The sequence below is a fragment of the Scatophagus argus genome, chromosome 18 (assembly GCF_020382885.2).
Source record: "Scatophagus argus isolate fScaArg1 chromosome 18, fScaArg1.pri, whole genome shotgun sequence".
In the NCBI taxonomy this organism is placed as follows: domain Eukaryota; kingdom Metazoa; phylum Chordata; class Actinopteri; family Scatophagidae; genus Scatophagus; species Scatophagus argus.
In genome coordinates, this window is record NC_058510.1 from 19123708 (window position 1) to 19143386 (window position 19679).

Sequence of the window (19679 nt, forward strand, 5' to 3'; positions counted from 1 at the left end):
CTGACCTCCTCTGATTGAAATGCAACAATCATGAATACACCTGTGGGTTTTCCTGCTTTGACATGTCAAAAATATCTGCATCCTTGCATATCAGAATCAGAATCAGAATTGTCATTATTGCCATGTAAGTGAAGAGGTTTCACATTACTAGGAATTTGTCTTGGTGATTGGTGCATACATAAAATGTAAGAACGAGTAACATAATAATAGAATAAGATAAAATAGAATAAAATAAAACAAAATAAAATAAGTAAAATACATATGGTTCTGGAGGTAGTACAAAAGTGAAGTAGTACAGGGTGGAAGTAGTGCAAGTAGGTCAGCAGGTGGATCATGATATGAGCATAGATCAGTGACTGTACTATATGGTGATCACCCAAGGAGGTAGCCCATCACCCTTTTGGTAAGACCAGAGTGTTGTTCAAAGTCTGTTAACCTTATAGACATTCTTTCATTTCATTTCATTGCTGTCAGATTGTTTTCAGCCAGAAATTTTCATAGGTGCCAGCTGTCAGGGAGGTTAGCAGGGCTGGACAATTGGACAAATACACTAGTTACAAATGTAACTAGGGGAATTAAACGTTTATTTTGACCAAAGCAGAGGTAATTGTTGGAACAGTTGAAAAACAAAATGAGTTTGGTAACTTTTATTTTGTATCTGTGGAGTTTGAATGAAGCGTGTCTTAGTCTGGTGTATTCTGTTAAATAAGGAAAATAGCTCTTGTTCATTTATTAGACTATGTATGAAGACAGTGATCGCTGCTTGAACACATCTCCCAGCTGACGCTGAATCACAAAGGGATTTTAATTTTGGTGATGCGAAAGAGCCTCAAAGTCACTTCTCTCGGTGGGTAATGCTGTAACAAGTTAGTTTTTAATGTAATATTATGGGGCTTTATTAAATTTTTTAAAAAAGTTTTGCCAAAAATAAGACATTGTTATATCCTTGCTGGCCCTGCAGCACGAATGGATGGGTCAAAACAAAGCGAGATGTGACCCGAACACCTGACATCGCTCCTCGTGTCCTACTGACAATCAACATTAGTTTCTTTTAACCACAACTTGTGGTTAAAAGGTTCTTGGTTCTTGTGTCTAAACCTAAGTGATAGCTGATGCAACTGATATCTCTGAAAAAATCCATTATATTGACTTTAAGTTAAGCTTTATCTTGTCAAACAACATATTTTATTGGAATACTAGTTAGCACAGCAGAGTTGCGGAGTTACAGAGCTGCTGTTTTAAATTACTCACTGATTTGATGCAATGTTAATATGAAAAAAATATTATTAGCGCAGCTTTAAGTAAGTAGATTAATTTTGCAATGTAGAATGCTTGTCAGAAGGGCTCAGCAAAAATATATTGCTTACGTAAGTCTTCAAATTCCATACCAATCAAACCATTTTCATAAAAATGGGTAGTTAGAATTATGAACCAAAACCTTTTGCAACAATTTCTGTCACAAGGCCAGTGGTTTCCACATAGTATGCGAAATTTGTGTGCAAGTGGAAATCACCTCTTCAAAATGCTTTTTATTAAGCATTAAGTACAAAATGACTATACTACTATTTCTCTCTCACTGCATGGTGAGAACTGTGCAGTTATCCTACGCACTTTAACAACATTAAAAATTAAAAGAGAGTTCTTTAAATAAAGCAGTCCCTCGAAAATTAAGCCTTCCAGATATGCTTTTTTCCTAATGCAGAAGGGAATACAAGTGAGGGAGAAGAAGATGGAGAGAACATGTGTTTGTGCGTGTACATAGAGCAGAGCACTACACTGATCTTAAGTGTGTTGATGACTGCTGTGCCCTGCATGGAAGTCCCTGTAGAGAGAAACATTATTAAATGTCTTTTTATTATTATTATTTGTATATTAGGGTTGAAACTTGTTCTCATAATTAGTAAAAATACAAAGGCACAGTTTGTTGGCATAGTATGTCGTTCTTAATGTTAACAAATCCCACGAAAAGACCCAAACCACCACCAAGTGTGTTATCTAAAGCCTAATATACTGTACCTTGCTTCCTCTGAGCCAAGAGCTACATTGTTGTCCAAAAATATTTCTGGATGAGTCTGGGATGGACTGGAACGCAGACAGCCAGGCTACCCCATCCAAGACCAGTGCCTGACCCCACTAAACACTCCACTGCATGAATGAGTGAAAACTCCAAAATCCAGTGGAAAGCCTTCCCAGAAGAGCAGAAGCTACCACAGCTGCAGAAGGGGGGCCAACTCCACACCAGTAATGATGATAAGGTATCCCAATTATCTTGTCTGTGTTTTGTGGTTTGACCTCTGCATGTTACAATAGTCATTTTATCTTAAGAATCTGGGTTTCTAGAATCCCCAGAAGATTCTGGGGTCACTGCCGTCTGCATAATTGTGAAGGTGTGAAAGTGAAACCATGTTTGTGAGGCATTTTAATGATTTGAACATTTCATTGATATTTCTGGTAGATAATGGTTTGTTAATTCATTTACTGAGCTGTTTATATGAAATATTACCTCATTATGACTTCATTATTTCCCTTATATATGTACTTATATTTATGTATAATCCATATTCAACAGGATATAGACAAAAAGTATTGGGATGGGGACGTTTTTCAGGGATTGGACTCGGCCCCTTACTTCCAGTGAAGGGGAATCTTAATGCTTCAGCATGCCAAGACATTTTGGACAATGTTATGCTTCCCACTTTGTGGCAACAGTTCGGTCTATTCCAGCATGACTGTCTCCCATTACACAAAGCAAGATTCATAAAGACATGTTTGGATGAGTTTGGTGTGGAAGAACCTGACTGGCCTCTCACAGAGCCCTGACCTCAAAACCCATTGAACATCTTTGGGATGAACTGGAATGGAGATTATATGCCCTTTCATTAGTGCCTGACCTCACAAATGCTACACTGCATGAAAAAAAAAATCCCACAGAAATATAAAATGGAAGAATCTTATGGAAAGCCTTCCCAGAAGAGTGGAAGCTGTTATAGGTGCAAAGATGTCTATGTATTTAGAGTGCAACGTTATTAAAGTCCCTGTTGGTGTAATGGTCAGGTGTCCCAATAATTTTGTCCATAGTGAGTATCATTCTAAACACACTGTGACGTCTACTAAAAGTGATGTGTTGCATCACTTTAACATCAGCATTGCTTTAACTGCTCTACAAAGCTTTTACTTTGAAAGAGGAGCAGAGAGGAAAGGGATCTTTGAAGCATAATCACCGCTTGTAGAGTGTTGGAATGCACTCACTGTTTTGACACATGTATAGTGAAGTGTGCAGTGATGCCTTAACATGTATCGAATTATATTAAATTACGTCTTTATTTCCGTTCTGTTTTGCAATATGTTGATAATGAAGGCATGTTGAGTTGAATATCTTCATTTTTGCAATGTTACCCCATGATGCAACACAGTGTCAATACAGTAGACCTCTGAAGCTGCACTGCTGCAAAGGGTTACATAATACTGTAAACCACTGCAATCAACCCAAGTAACACTGATGTATAATTTGTGATACATAACAACCTAATGCTGCAGTAAGGATTACAACCAGAACTTTCTACAGAATCTCCTAAAAGCTAACATGTACAGTTTTCAAATCACATTATTTTGAAAAGAATATTATTTTCAGTGTGTTGATTATTCTGCTGATAATGGTGATGTCTTTCCAAGGCTAGGATCAAACTCACATACCAAAGGATTGATAGAAAAACCAAACAACCGAAAACAAAAAAAACAAATGAAAAAAAAACCAAACAAATTCAGGAGCAATGAACAAAAAGTTAGTGAAGGGTTATCAGTGTGTGAACAGTCCTCACGTGAAACAGATGATTTAATCCCTTTCCCCTCCATGCAGAGTCATTGTTGTCAAAGGTAATGTTATGTTTACATTCACTCTCATGTCAACACATTGTGTCTATATGTGTGATCTAACAAATATACTAAATACATTTCATTTCCCACAACGAACGGAAAGAAAGATTTTTCTAAGAAACTGATCCTGTCATTTAATGAAAACATTGTGAAACCAATGGTGTGTATTGCATAACCCACATACATAAAAGAGGGACCCACTGGTAAAAACATTGCTCCATGATGATGAAAACCTCCACAAGGTACCTTTGATTGTGTCCTTGAGATGTTTTGCCATTATGTAGTTCACACGCTGTGTCTGTCTGTCAAATACGTTTTTGTACTTTCTGTATTTAAAAAAAAATAATGATAAAGATCTATGTGAGATGTTTTCTCCTTTGACGCCAATGAAGAAGCAGACAGATTCTTGTCTCATGGACAAGCCATGTAACCTGTGCTCTTTATCAGTATGACATTTCCTTGACAGAAACATGAACAAAAAGAAATGTTTTCTGCCTGGCAACTGGCTGCAAAAACAACAAACAAAACCCTGCCGAACAACAGAAAACAAACAGAAAAGAATCTGTTATCATCACTGTGAAAAAGACAGTCAAACAATCAGTAGACAGATTACTTACTTCTTACTCACTCATCATCCTTTCAGGTCCTGGTGGTAACATATCTATATGGTAACAGAATTCAACACAATGCCAGAGCTCTATCCATCAAGTGACTGCCCATCCGTTCTTGTCTTACCTTGGTTTCTGTCACTGTCCCCATTCGCCTTCTTTGCCTCTTCCCTCAGTGGGGTTCTTTTTCTTTTGCAGGATAGAGTTTCCTGGTGTCTCAGGGCTGAGGTAATGTGTGTGGGAACTTTCATCTTTTTTTTTTTGGCCAAGTGATTTTCCATTACAGAGTCATATGTTGCCATAAGCTCTACTTTCTTCAAGAAGTTGCCATTGTCTGGCTCATAAAGACAGTCAGAAGAGCCCCTAAAAGACAAATTTCTTGAAGCCAGTGAGAGAGTGATTGAGAGCTAGTATTTGAGAATATTGTTGTTGATCTACTGCCATGCCCTTCTTTAGCTGCGTGTCCAGTTCTCTCCACTTCAGCATGCACTGTGTGTGGTCTTGGCTACGCTCATGACCCCTCAAACAGGTGTTGATGTCAGACCAATCACTGTAGCCCTCTGCAGTCAGCTTTATATCCTTTGTGCTGAAAAGCTTGCATGCAAAGCAGAACACAGCATTGTTCTGTGGAGAGTACACTAACCAGCTCCTGTGAACTTTTTCTCCATCGGGAAGAATTTTGAACTGGAGGCTGGTATGAAACGCTCTTCCTTCGGGTCCCTTTGGAAAATTAAAATCAGAGCTGACTTTAAAAGGACCTCTCTGTACAATGTACAAAGTGGATGGTTGATTATCGAAGTCTTCCCCTTGGCCTTGAGTTCCTCCTTGCACATATTTAAGCATTGACCCTGCATTCAGAAATACAAAACAAAATATTCTACTGAAGATTCTACTGGGATTCTACTGAAGTACAGTTTTGAACCATAGTACAAAAGAATTTGCATATTAATTATATTTATCTATGTTTATGTAAATCACTGGTACATTTCAAAGTTCAAAACTCTAGTTTAAATTTATAGAGGTTTCATAAGGGACAATATAAAAATTCTGAACATAATTTGATATGAATACAAAGGGGGAAAATCTACATAACTGTAAGATTGATTCTTTTCATATTACAGTTTCACCGACAGATGTCGCCCTTGGCCTATGAACCTGAAAACCGACGTGAACATTTATGTGTAAATGAGAGGGCAAACACATAAATAAATATGCTTCTTTATAGATATCCTGAAATGCAGTATCATGCGAAGTAAACTTGGCTAATAGGGTAATTGTTTGTAACCGTTTGTTGACGGTAGTAGCAGTATTGCCTGGCATCATGCCAGTGCCATGAGCATAGACATGCATGCAAAGGCTACAAAATGAACATTTTTTATTTAAAACACTGCCTTACCTGCAAGCGACGTGGGAGCATCATGAGGCATAATCGAACAGACCACCAGGAGGTGGGAGAGGGGGACACCAGGAGGAGACTGGAGAGAGGGCCGCAAAGGAGAGTCACCTTTTTCTCTTGCTTTTGTATTGCTTATGCATATTAACATGCTTTACACATATTATATACATATATATTGTTACTAATACCTAGCCTATTGTGATGATTTTTTCATCACATCATTTTTTCACAAGCCTGATTTTTTGGTGCTGCCCCTGCAGGCTCTTGGTGTCCTACATGCCGTGCGTGTGCGGAGTGACAGCGCTGCTTATAGGGAACTTGTCACACCACGGCGAGGTATTGTCTTGTTTTGGGTTTATGTCTCGTCATTTCCTGTTTTATAACTCTCCTCTCGTTTAAGGTCAGTTGCCCCTCCTCATGTGGCCTCCGTTCTGATTGTCTCCCCGATTACCTGATTGTATCCACCTGTTCCCCATTACCTCCATGTGTTCAAATAGTCTGCGTTTCCCTTGTCTCGTGCCAGTGTGTTTCGTCCTTATGCGATCACTCCAGCTTTTCCTCAGCCACAGCCTTAGTCTTGTCGTAGCCTTGTTTTCTGTTCCTGTTTTGCCCTCTAATAGAGTGACTTTTTATTGTAGTATAGTGTAGATTAGCTTAGTTTAGGATCTAGATAGAGTTTTGTTTCTTTTTCCTCTGTAGGAGTGATTTTGGTTTCCTTTTTGATTATATATTTTCTCAGTTAGGTATTCCTCGTATAAGAGTGATTTTTCGTTCTTTGTTATTTCTTCTAGTATAGTTCTTGCCTCCTTTTGGAGTGATTTTTAGTTCGTTAGGTCAGAAGCACTTTTCTTTACTTATTTTTCATAGCCTTTTCTTTTATATCTCCTTTGAGATATATTAGGTTTCATAGCGGAGTGTCTCTTTTTAGAGGAGACACTCTTTAGCAGTAATTTTTATAGCTTTTTGGTTATTCTCACTCTGTCCTGGGAAGTCCTTAATAAAGTCTGCGCTTATCCTGACCTGCTCCGCGTCTGAGTCCTGCCTGAGTCCGAGTCTGACAGAACCAGTGTAAATGCAGATGGTGTAATTTTTTTACGGCCATTGCACCATGCAATCAATACTATTTTGACATTGATGAGTTTAAGCCAAAAAGACTTGCATATCGACACAGAGATTGTTTGGATGAAATGTTTTGAGAAAAATATCAGTGATAGTAATTTGTGTTCTAATAATGCATTGCATTGTAGTACATTGCATTACTTACATTTAATTTAGTAATTTTCACTGGTATGAAACTGTGCACGAGACAGAGAAAAGTAATGAATCAGAATCCTGTGCCTTGCGTATTTCAGACAGTCTTAACTACACTCTGTAGCACACTCCCTCACCAGAAAAGCAGTTGAATAATGTATCCTCTCCATTAAAATGCTGATTCCTCTACAAACAATTCGGCTGTTATGTCCCTCTCTCGCCTCCTTTCTTGGAGGCTTTGAGCAGAACATATGGGCTAATGGAGCATCCCTCAGGTGGAGAGATGATTCATAATTCACCAAGAAAGAACTCTTCATGGCTACGGCATTGGCCTGGCAGACGACAAACGTTCTAGATTAACTAATGCCAAGTATGCTGGTTCTGTGTGAGTGTGGTAGAGTCAGTCCAAGAAAGGCAGCAATGAGGGGCCTGCAGGCATTTATACAATGTGTATGTGTACGTGTGTCAGATAAAACACACTCACATTATTAATGTGTTAAACCATGCATGCCCTACTTCTTTTCTGTCTGTTGTGCAATGTGGAGTGTGACAATATGGTTTTTACATTTCACTCCATTAGGAGCTTCATTATGTAAATTTTGTGCTTACATGTTGCATGTCCCAAAATGAATTTCTGTTTAATGAATTTACCATTCACCTTACCCTACAGTGAAAAACTGCACACCATTCTCAGAGTGGGAGAAACAGGGCTTTTAAATAGACCCAGTGGCTCATGGTTTGCCCCCTACTAACTGACGATGGAACACATGCAGTTTTGCAGTGTTATTGTAACTAACATCAAATTATATATCAATCAATGAATCAAAGGTTCAATTCATATTTTACATGGTGTTACACCCGGCTTAGTGGGAAACCTGAGCGTAGCATAAATGAACTCGCCTTTTTTTCCAACTCCCAAAGAGTGACTAATTCACAGCACAATGCAGTCCAAAATGAAGTAGATTTATTTTTCTTGTCACAAATCAAAAGCGTCAGGGTGAGCATGGCCCAAAAAACAAACAAAACAAACTAGTTTCTGCCAAAGCTAACTTACCTCATTTACAAAATAAAGCAAAAGAAAATACAATTCTCTGACCAGAACTGCCTAACCAGAAAACAGGAGAAAAGAGAGCAAAATAAAAGCGCTTCCTGCTACGTACTGTTAGCTGGACTGGACAGGACTATTTATAGTATTTACAAAAAGCTCAAGCTCGAAACCTTCTTAAACTTAAACTTGAACTTGAAACCTTTATTGTCAGTATATTTTTCGGGGGGGGGGGGCTCCAGTCACAAGTCGCTTCTCCAACCTCTAGGCCACGGCTGCCCCCAGTGCAAGCAAAAATCACACATAAACCATGATCAGCAGGGTCACGTTGGGAGCCTGGGAGAAAAAGGAGTCCCACAGCAGACACGCACTGTGCCATTTTTAAAGAGCCGTAAATTTGTGTCCCCACCAATGAACCGTGACTTCCTGTAGCTCTGAAAACAGAAAAGAAGACAGGGGAGAGAATAATTTACAATACACTGAATATGATTATTATGACTCTGAGTCATAACAATGGCCAGCACTTTATTTAAAAACATTCAAAAAATTAACAGAATGTCAACAACAGGTTCAATTTTTTTTTTCAATCCAATTCAGTTTATTTATATAGCACCAATTCACAACAAAAGTTATCTCATGACACTTTCCAATTAGAGCAGGTCTAGACCAAACTCTTTAATTAAATTGTAATATAGAGAACCCAACATTCCCCCTTGAGCAAGTACTTGGCAACAGTGGTGAGAAAAAACTGCCAATGTCAAAGATATCTACCGTATTTTCCGGACTATAAGCCACTACTTTTTTCCCACACCTTCAACTCTGCGGCCTAAACAAAGATGCGGCTAATCTATAGATCTTTACGGGCTAATGGCCTGGTGATGCGAAGAGGAAGACACTAGTTTTAAGCATAACTTTTAACAGTCATTTTGCGTGTCATACACATACCGTCATCATGGAATACACTCGAAAAAATGCATATGATGCAGCTTTAAAGTTAAAAGCAATCGAACTGGATGTCCAAGAAGGAAATAGAGCTGCTGCACGTAAGCTTGGCGTAAATGAATCAATGGTGAGACGTTGGAGACAGCAGCGTGAAGAACTGACACAATGCAAAAAGATGACAAAAGCTTTCAGACAGGGACGTGCAGAGACCTCTGGTGGGGCAGGGGCTCAGTTTATAAAAAAGGGCACAAAACATTTCAAGCAATTGAACTTTATTTAAAACTGAATTTCAATAACAACTTAATTTCTGCCTGTGTGTGTGTGTGTGTGTATTCGAAGCTGCCACATTACTAAATCGATGAGGTTGCTCTACATTACACAACCCAACGCAAAAAACAGCCCTAAACAATGTATTGTAACGTCCCTGCAAGAATGTTCAGTGCTGTTAATGTTGATAGAGTTGATGTTAATGTTAGAGTCAGATTAGTTAGAGTTGAGAGCTAGGAGTTTTATAGTTTCCTACGGTCTGTGAATGCATGTGTGGTTGGATGTGAGAGCGAGAGGGCGGGGGGCGCCGAGGGTGAGAGAGAAGGTGCCGGGAGAGGAGAGACTGAGCGGGGAGCGACTGGGAGAGTTGTTGTTTTGTGGGACACCTTGATTGTTTTTTTGGCGTGGTTACGGCCGACAGTAACCGACTGTTCTACAATAAATGAAGGTTTGTTGAACAACTCTCATCGTTCTTACACGTCCGGCTGGACGTTAAAGTATTAACTTGTCCTTTCACGAATCATACAACATGAATGGTCAGAAAAGGAATGAACACTGTGATTCACTGCGACCTTACCATGCGCCTCTCCTTCTTGCATCGTCTCTCTTGATGGTCGCATGCACACGCTTTCGATGGGTTCGCTGACCATGTGACGTCATGAATCGTCGCCGCAAGGTATTTAGGTGTAAAGCGTTTTTCCCCCCAAATGTATAACTTCGCATATGATTTAGGAGACATTGTGGAGAACTTAGCTGTTGGAACTCATTTATTTATAAAAAAAAACATAATAATAAAAAAAAAACAAAAAAAAACAGCGCTGTCAAAAGGGCACTTTGAATGTCCATCAGGAAAAGGGCAGGTGCCTGAGCCCCTGTAGCCCCCCTTATCTGCACGTGCCTGCTTTCAGAGGTGATAAAAGCAGATGGCCCGGACTTGAAAACGTATGTCATGTTACAATGTGGACACCTGCAACTTATAGTCAAGTGCGGCCTATATATGTACAAATATTATTTTTTTTAATTTGGTGGGTTCGGCTCATACTTAGGTGCGTTCTATAGTCCAGAAAATATGGTATGTTTTGTGTTGCAGATATGTCCACTGAAGTTAACATGCTAACCAGCTAACCTTGTCTCATAATACCACTTTGTCTCTGTAGAGGAGATAGTTTGATAGCCACCGCAAGGTAGCATCAGCTCAGACAAGCATACGAGTGGCAAGTTTGCTTTGCTAAGCTATGAAATGAAACTCATCAAAACTGTCTTGGCTCATCTCTCCACAATCACCTTTGATTTGGTCAAAATCTAAAATTCAACAAGTAAAATATGTCAACTGATGATATTTTGACATGATATTTTGCTGATGCCCGACTTTCTCTCATTCTTCTATTACTTTACCTTCTCTATTTTCCCAGGTGGCCCAGCCATAGTGAGGTTGTAAGTTAATAGTTAATAGTGAGGTTGTAATGGAGTAACTTCATGTGGACTTACATGATGTTGACTAAAAATGGAAATAAAGCAAAATATATATTAAAAAAAGAAGAAAAATTATTGCATTTTTGTTAAAGCTGCAACAACAAAGAACCAACCCACTCCTTCCTCTACTACCGCTTGTTCCAGCTTAAAACCTCCCCAAAAGTTCATTTACATACAATAACGGAAGCAATAATGGTACTGGACCTTTAAGCAGTATTGGTAAGAGTAGTAGTACAGTTAAAATCTTAACGATACCCACTGCAACACAGCAGTCAGTTAAAAACCTAGCTAAGTACTGTCACTCTGTGGTAATACCATGGTGATACATGGATGGAGCAGGTTGTAATCAGTATGGCGTTAATAAATATAGGCAACACATAGTTTGTGTTTTGAACGATTTCTTATACTTATGTGTGCCGAGGAAATGACTTGCAGCGCGGGAAGAGGTCAAATTCATCTAAGCTAGACTATAAAAACAGAGCTAAGCTAGAAATCATTGTGGATGCAGCACAAGCTGGCCAAGATCTGAGCAAACTGTCGGAGTTAAAGGTTGTTTCGTTGCCTTCTAATCTTTACCAACGTCATCTAGCTTTAGACTGGAGAAAAAATTACTTAATTCACTGCTCAAAGACTACCAGCAGCGACTGGCAACGTTTAAGTGTTCAAGCACTTAGAAAAATGTATATGAACTTGTTTCCTTCAGCAACAATGCTAGATAAATGTTTTTCCACAGCCTTTCTGTTTGTCTGACTGTCCATATTGGTTGACTCATTTGAATTTGTTGTACATAAATGGCAATTTTGACAAAATCATGTCATAACCTAAACTGTAGCCAAATAACGTAAAAATGAAATGAAAAATATCCAAGCTGCATTGAAGTGGAGTTATCTTTAAGACACTGTTCATATTTTCTTCATGTTGTTTTGTAAACCACATTTTCAATAAATCTTTCATAAGGGAAAATTATTAATGACACATCAAATTAATCAAATTATTATAATAGTTGTTATGCAAAAGAGTTGAGACCCTGAAACAACACTGCTGCCCTCAGGCCTGCTAAAATTAATGGAAGGAAGATTGTATAATTCCTGTGCTGCCTTCTTGTCCTTCCCTGAACCACAGAATGTATTCTTTCAAATGAATCACCGCATTTTACTGCAGTATTTCATCCTGCAAACACTGATAACATGGCCTGCTATTTCTGTTTCTGACATCACGTGAACACTTCGTCCTACGAAGCGAGTCCTGAGGCTGATGGAGTTCCAGACTCGCAGTCAGTATGACATAATGCGACTTAATGACCACAGCCCACTCCTGACACTATGCAGGCATCATTGCTTGGCCATGTTATTGTCTTGTTTCCATGTCTTCAGCCTCCTCTGACCCTGTTTATGATGATTACTCTTCATGTTAGTGTGATTTGTTTTGTAATCTGTCCTTCCTATAGCTGAAATAATCCCCCTGTCTTCAGCCAGGCCTGAGTGAGGGGAATTTAGATGAATTTCTTTCTTCTCTTTCTTGTTCTGCACCTATCCACAGTGTAAAAGCCTTGTGATTTAAAAAGACTCACGAGTGTGTGTAGATTGCTTGTGGATGATTCCAAGTGCTGCTCATTGAGATCGATATACAGCTGCATTAGTGTGCACTGCAGTGACTCATCAGCCCCAGAGCTCTGGGGGCCAAGAGCTTTGCTGAGAATCTAAATGAGCAGACAGAAAAAAAGATTTATCAATCATAATGATATTGGACAACTTATGGCCCTGTTGGAGCAGTTATATTAAACCAGAATTAGCCCTGTCCCTTATTGGGTTTGGAAGATAACTCAAACAGTGCAATAGCAAAAGCCACAATGAAAAGCTAGTTTGTGCAAATAAAGAGAGCGAAATATACTATCAGGACTTTATTGTGCCATCAATTTTCTTTAGCAAGTTTAACTTTACTTCATTGATGAAATAAATGGAAGCATTTAAGGTTTATTTCACACACTGATCCTAATTTAAGTGTGATTATGCTCAACAGTGCTTTTGACTGTCTGTGTCACTGTCACTTAAATCATGCTGTGATTATATGAATGCTGCAGCTAAATAAGGTCTTTGCTAAAATCTGAATGCACACACTGTGGGATGATGACTTGATATTGATATGGATGAGAAGAAGACATTAGAGCTGCTTGTTATGTATTTAAATTGTGTGATCAAAAGGGTGACAAAAAAGTCCTTCACACAAAAACAATGAATTAGCTTTTGTGGTTTGTGCACCATGTATAAAGTCATAAAGAGGATGGGGCTCCAATATCATAGAGACATTAACACAAATCAAGTAAACAGTGAAGGTACAATCCAGGTTGAGTTCAAGCACTGGCTGTCAGAATCCAGTTGTCACACCAATATGCAAGTAATCACAAACAACAATCAGTTAAGCAATAACAGGATTTACTAACAAAGATAATCTCAGTTAACAATCAACACTACTTCCAGTTAATAAAAATATACCATGGACTACAACCAATTAACAACAAACACAAACAACTATACCACAGATGTGGTGTGTGTGTGAGTGACTGTAGAAGAGAGAGCAAAGATGGTGGAAGAGGTCACATGAATGACGTGTCAATGGGTTCAAGATGGTGGGTTCAATCGTGAGATTTTGAACAGAGACATTGGGGAACAAAGGGGACAACCTGGTTTAACATGTGTGTCCTGCACAAGGAGAAGGCGCAAACCTGAGTTACGCTACCGTGTGATCCCTACGCTCAGATGTCTGTGGACGTGTGACAGTGTGTGTGTGTGGGTGGGTTAGTAGGAGGGCGAAAAGAGAAGAAGTGAATAAAGCAAAGAGGATCCTAATTACTAGTCAGAATCAATAAATTAGGTTATTTTATCACGCGGCTACACTACATGCCCCTAGGTGTGAGTGTGAGAGTGTGTGGTTGTTTGTCTTTGTGTGTTGGCCCTGCGATTGACTGGTGACCAGTCCAGGGTGAACCCCGCCTCTCTCCCGTAGTCAGCTGGGATAGGCTCCAGCTCCTCCGCGACCCTGACGGATAAGCGGTATAGAAAATGGATGGATGGACACGGAGATCCTAAAACAGCAAAACATATTAGCAATTATGTTTAAATACATGCTATCAACATTCAACAACAAAGGGACCCGGCTGTCATACAACAACAACACAGTCAACAAACTGGAACTGTAACACACTATGTCCACCCAGACAAGAGTCAGCTTAATTTGGAAGAAGACATAATCTGTTATCTGTCTTGACAAAGTCTGTCCATCCTTCCTCGCAAAACGGACGAGATCAGCTTTTTTGACACAGCAATCTCTTTGAATCCGGGTAAACAGTCTCGATCAGAGAGTTAAAGACTCTTTGGCTTTCTTAAAGTGTAAGAAAGTAAAAATAACCAAGCTTGATTTGAAGTGCTCCCTTTTGATGACTGGGGCACCATGAAAAGTCTGCAGTTGCTCTCACAGTCACGACATGGGGATGGGGGAAAAAAGCATTGAGGAGCACAGCAGCAATGTTTTTATTACCTGCGTGATGTCATCAAGGGGGCATGGGGGATCCCCGGGATCTCAGCCAGAGTTGAGTTTAAACCAAAAATCATGCCTATGTGTGATGAGTAAGATTTTGGCGCTTTAAAAAAAGAGTTGTAAAGCTCAGACTTCTGTGATTACATGCAGGCAAATCATTCTTAAAAAACTCTTTCATTATAAACCACATTTATGTACAACCATGGTTAAATCCTGACCAAGATAAATCATATATTTCTAAAATTCCCCTTTGCACACGAATTATGTTTACTACATTTGTTTAAGTCACCAACAGAAGCAAACAATGAAAGATTTAAAAGGATTTAGGCAGCCGTGTAAGTGTCTTTAGATAATGCCGCTGAGTAAATTCTCAACACTTGTCTGTGTCCTCTGAGAAGCGGGGCTTTCGATAAGAATGCTTGCTTCCCTACATCACACCACAATTGTCATCATCAACATCATCTGACAAGAGCAACAAAACATGTGCCTCATTAAAAGCGTTCCCACAGGGCTGAATGTCAGTCATCTCCACCTGTTACATTGGGCCTAACACCCTGCAGATGCAGCTTTCAGTGTAATTCAGTGTGTGACGCTGCAGGGTATCGAGCCTATGGTAATGGGAATGCACGTATCTAAACCTCACACCATATCACCTACCTGTTTCTCTGTTTCATTCTGTTGATCCTTATTCTCATGGAAGAAAATGGGATGAAAGCAGCAAACCTGGTAGGAGCTTGGAAGTCTCAGGAGGTAGATTACTGACACAGCAGTATGTAATCAACCTCCCATTCAGCCTGGCAGCCTTTCATTCATGCACACTGTGGCAAGAATGTGAAAGACAGTTGCCTTGGCTCTATTCATGGTAATGAACACAGTGCAGCTGTGTCTGCTGAACGGAAGGATGGCGAAGAATGGAACAGGAAGGAGTGTAAATATGATGACACTCCTTGATGAAGGACTTCTAAAAGTCATATGCAAATGAATGTGATGAAAGCATTTTGATACACACTGAAACACTAAGACATGCCTTGTTGCTTTTCAATTGTTTTAAACTATCTGCAATGATAGGGCTCTGACATGTTGTAAATGTACTTGATTACTTTGATTTGACCAGCAGGATCTAATCTTACAAACCTACCATGCAGGAAAGAGGGTAGTCAGGAAGTGGGGCATGTCTACTACTGCAACCGTGATTCCAAAGTTACTGTTAGCAAATATTACACAAATTATTTAACTTTGACCATCCATATATCCTATGGTACGCTGAACACCATGTGAACGATTTTTTAAGAAGAATTTTAAGATGTAAATGGTGGCTGCAAGGGCATAAAACTAATGATCTATTGGATTCAAGGATTCAAGGAGCTTACCTAACAAAATACCTAATGCAAATAAATATAAACAACACTATATAAATATAAAAAAACAATCAGAATAAGAGATATCCACATTGTTGCGATATTGTGCAAATGGCCTAATTGGTCTTTAGATATCAAGAGTCTAACAATAGGATCAAGGCTCAAGGAGGATCAAGGAACTTTTATTGTCATACCAGCTCACATTTACATGCTTATGGTATGAAATTAGGACTCAGGTCCCGGGAGCAATAAGTACAATATAAAAAATATGAATTGAAAGTTGAATAAAAAAATAGGAATATCAGCTAAGTAAAAATAGAATATATAGGCTAAGAGTAGAATATATAGGTTAAGACAAATACAACACTAAACATTCTGAGAAAGGAAATAAATAAATAAGAAGCCAGTTTAGCATATAGCCTAACAATGGCAGAGCTGTGAGTGGTAGAAAACAACATTTAAAGTGAAACTTAAAGTCAAATCAAATTGTATAATTGTTGTGTTGCGCCTATTAGGAATCCATATAGTATTTATGTTTGTTGTGTGTGTATGTGTGTGTTGGTCGACATCCTTCCTCACCTGCACAGGGTATAATTGTCCATTATGTGAGCTGGGTGGACAGGCAAGACAACAGAGTCCTGTACTAAGCAGCAGGCTGCCTGACAGACACAGCTGCTATTTTGTCCAGGCTCATATTGTTAATATTCTCTGCAGTGCCTGTTCTAAACATACCTTTTCAGAACAGGGTGATTCAATGCTTCCTTTCTTATCTCCTCTAGCTTGGGTTAGAGGAGATAATGTTGCGTTATCTTCTTTCATTATTTCCAAAATGAAAGAAGATAATGCTGTCCCACAGTTCAGTAATTCACAAAAAACAACAATCAACATGACGAAAAAGCAATGTTTTATGTAACGTACAGCTAACGTACAGCTGCATTTTCCTTCTATGTTACTTATATGTTTTTAACCTTGGTAACAAAGTAATGTTTTCACTGGGTCATCCAACATTAAATCCACTGACAGGTGAAGTGAATAAAATTGATCAGGGTCCTCGGGGAAACCTTTGGTTCTGGCAATCATGTGGATGTTCTTTGACACACCACCCACCTAAACCTTGCAGACCAAATATAACCCCCCCCCCCCGGCAACATCTCTCCCATCAGAAGCAACACAGAAATAATACAGCACTCTTAAAAATAAGTATAAATTCCAATCCTTCTAATATGGTGAATCACTTTTCCTCCATATTTTATTTGTGTGCCATTAGTTCTACAAGCTCCAGAATATTGTTATGCCATCAAATGGATGAAATGGCATAACGTACATGTTCCCACAGTGACTCCAGCCTTTAAATACCTCATCTGTAGAAGGTGCAAGGCTTTTATATGAAGCAGACTAGTATTACAGACAGGACAGAGGCAGACATTTATTTCTTTTTCTTTTTTTAACAGAAATGTTTTAGGCTTCATGTTGTACATTTTGTGACCATATCAATACCACATAAATAGAAACTGAGAATACAAAATAATGAAAATAAAATAATGCCATGTATCACTTTCCAACAGAGAAGTCTCCCAGCTGCTCACTCCTCTCCCTCACCTTCACAATACACATAGAAGCTTTAGTCATTATTGTCTTGCATACACTGGTGCAGCTACATACTGTGTAATAATAAAAAAAAAACAGTTTTCAAGCATCAAGATCAAGAGGTTTTTTATTGTCATTTCTGTGTACAGTAACAGTGAAACAAGACAGCGTTCCTCCAAGGACAAGGTGCTACACTAAAATTTAAATTCTGAAAAAAATTGATGTTTCATATCAACAGTTCAAGTCAATAGAAGACACTGATACTAATTTTTACTTTCTCTGAAAAATTCCATAATATAACAGTATTTAAGTAACATGATAAAAGACAGACGCTCAATGGGTTTTGTGGGTTATTCTGAATAGCTGTGGCCATTCCAGGGAGTATCGGCCCTTCAGCACTAATAGAATCAAAATGTTAATGAGAGCAGGTCCTGTGTTTTTAATTCTCTCTGTTTATTGGAATTGGTCAGACTGTAGTACAAGGCTTCATTTTTATCTGTTCCTGTTTTCCTGGTTAAATTTACTGCATTATGCCAATGTTAACATATCTGTTTCAAACGAAAAGTCTTCTAGCATCCCACTGGACAGAAACCCAATAAATAATAATAAATGATAAAAGTGGCTTTTGTTGTGAAACATTTGCAGATATATCCATCCATCCATTTTCTATACCGCTTATCCGTCAGGGTCGCGGGGGAGCTGGAGCCTATCCCAGCTGACTACGGGCGAGAGGCGGGGTTCACCCTGGACTGGACGCCAGTCAATCGCAGGGCCAACACACAAAGACAGACAACCACACACTCTCACACTCACACCTAGGGGCAATTTAGAGTAGCCAATTAACCTAATGTGCATGTTTTTGGTATTGTGGGAGGAAGCCGGAGTACCCGGAGAAAACCCACGCAGGCACAGGGAGAACATGCAAACTCCACATAGAAGGGCCCAGACCGGGATTCGACATTTGCAGATATATCATGTTTAACAAAGCAAAATGGGTCAGAATAACTGAATAAAAAGACAGCATTGTGTCTGACAACAGAAACAAAAAAAGTGAGGTCCCAGTAGTCTGGATATAATAATAGTCAATACTTCTGTATTTACAGCAAAGTCAAAAATCTATCAAAGATCATATTCAGCTGCGACCAAGATCCATCCTTCCATTTTCCATACCGCTCTTCCAGGCAGCCTATTCCATCCGTTAGTGGGCGAGAGGCGGGGTACACCTTCTGTGAGGAGCTTCCTTGACTTGATGTCATTGCCTCTAGCTCCTCCTTGGCCGACTTATTATACTAGAGGGGTATCTGATAACAGGAAAAGTGCATGTGTTGATGACCTGGACCTTGTTCTTCTCTTTCAGCTGACTTCTCAGGACCTGCCTCACTCTGTGTAGACTGACTGGCTTCTTTGCAGCCTGCTCATGCTTTCCATTTCCCTGCAGTATCCCAAGGTATTTGCTTTCTGGTTCAACCCCTTTGTTCTGATCATTTCTTCTCTCTCTGCTGCCATCCGACCATCCACATTTAGTTCAAATGACATTCCGATGTCATCAAGCTCCCTTTGTATGGAATCATCTTCCACTTTCATCCCGGAAAGCAGACATCCTCTCTAGGTTGAAGAGTAGACTTAAAACTATAAGCTTATAGTTCGGGCTGGCCTAGGATGGCCCCTAGTTATGCTGCTATAGGCTTAGACTGCCGGGGGATCTCCTATGATGCACTGAGCTTCTCTCTCCTTCTCTAATTCTCTTTCCATATACATTCATGTTCATTAATGCATTGTCTCTAACTTGACTTCTTCTCTTCCTAGCCACTGTCGCCAAGTGCTCACTCATGGGGTTTTTGTTGGGTTTATTTTAATTCAATTTAATGTTTGTCTGTACCAAACATTAAATTGAAGAGTTTGGTCTAGACCTGGTAATTGGCAATGCACTGAATAAAAAAAAACTATTAACACTAACATATAGCAATCAATATAATATCTTAACAGTTAAAGTAACAATACCAAACTGCCCAATCTGCCAGCACTGAGACCTTTTAAAGGTGTGACAATGCTTTGGAGGGTGAAACAATATTTTGGGTTAGAATTATTACTTTATGTTCAGGACTCCCTTTCTCATTAAGATGCACAAAACTGCAATGAAGAGGATGATGATAAATACAAATGCAATAAATGTCAAACTGATGAAATACATTATAATGTGAGAGAATATAAATAGCTTTATAAATCGCTTTAAGGAATTTCAGTACACAAATAGTTGACTACTGATCAATTATATAACAAACATAAAAAACATAAAGCATTATTATAATGATTGAAGTTGAGTACTAGTCTGAGTTGAGTACCCT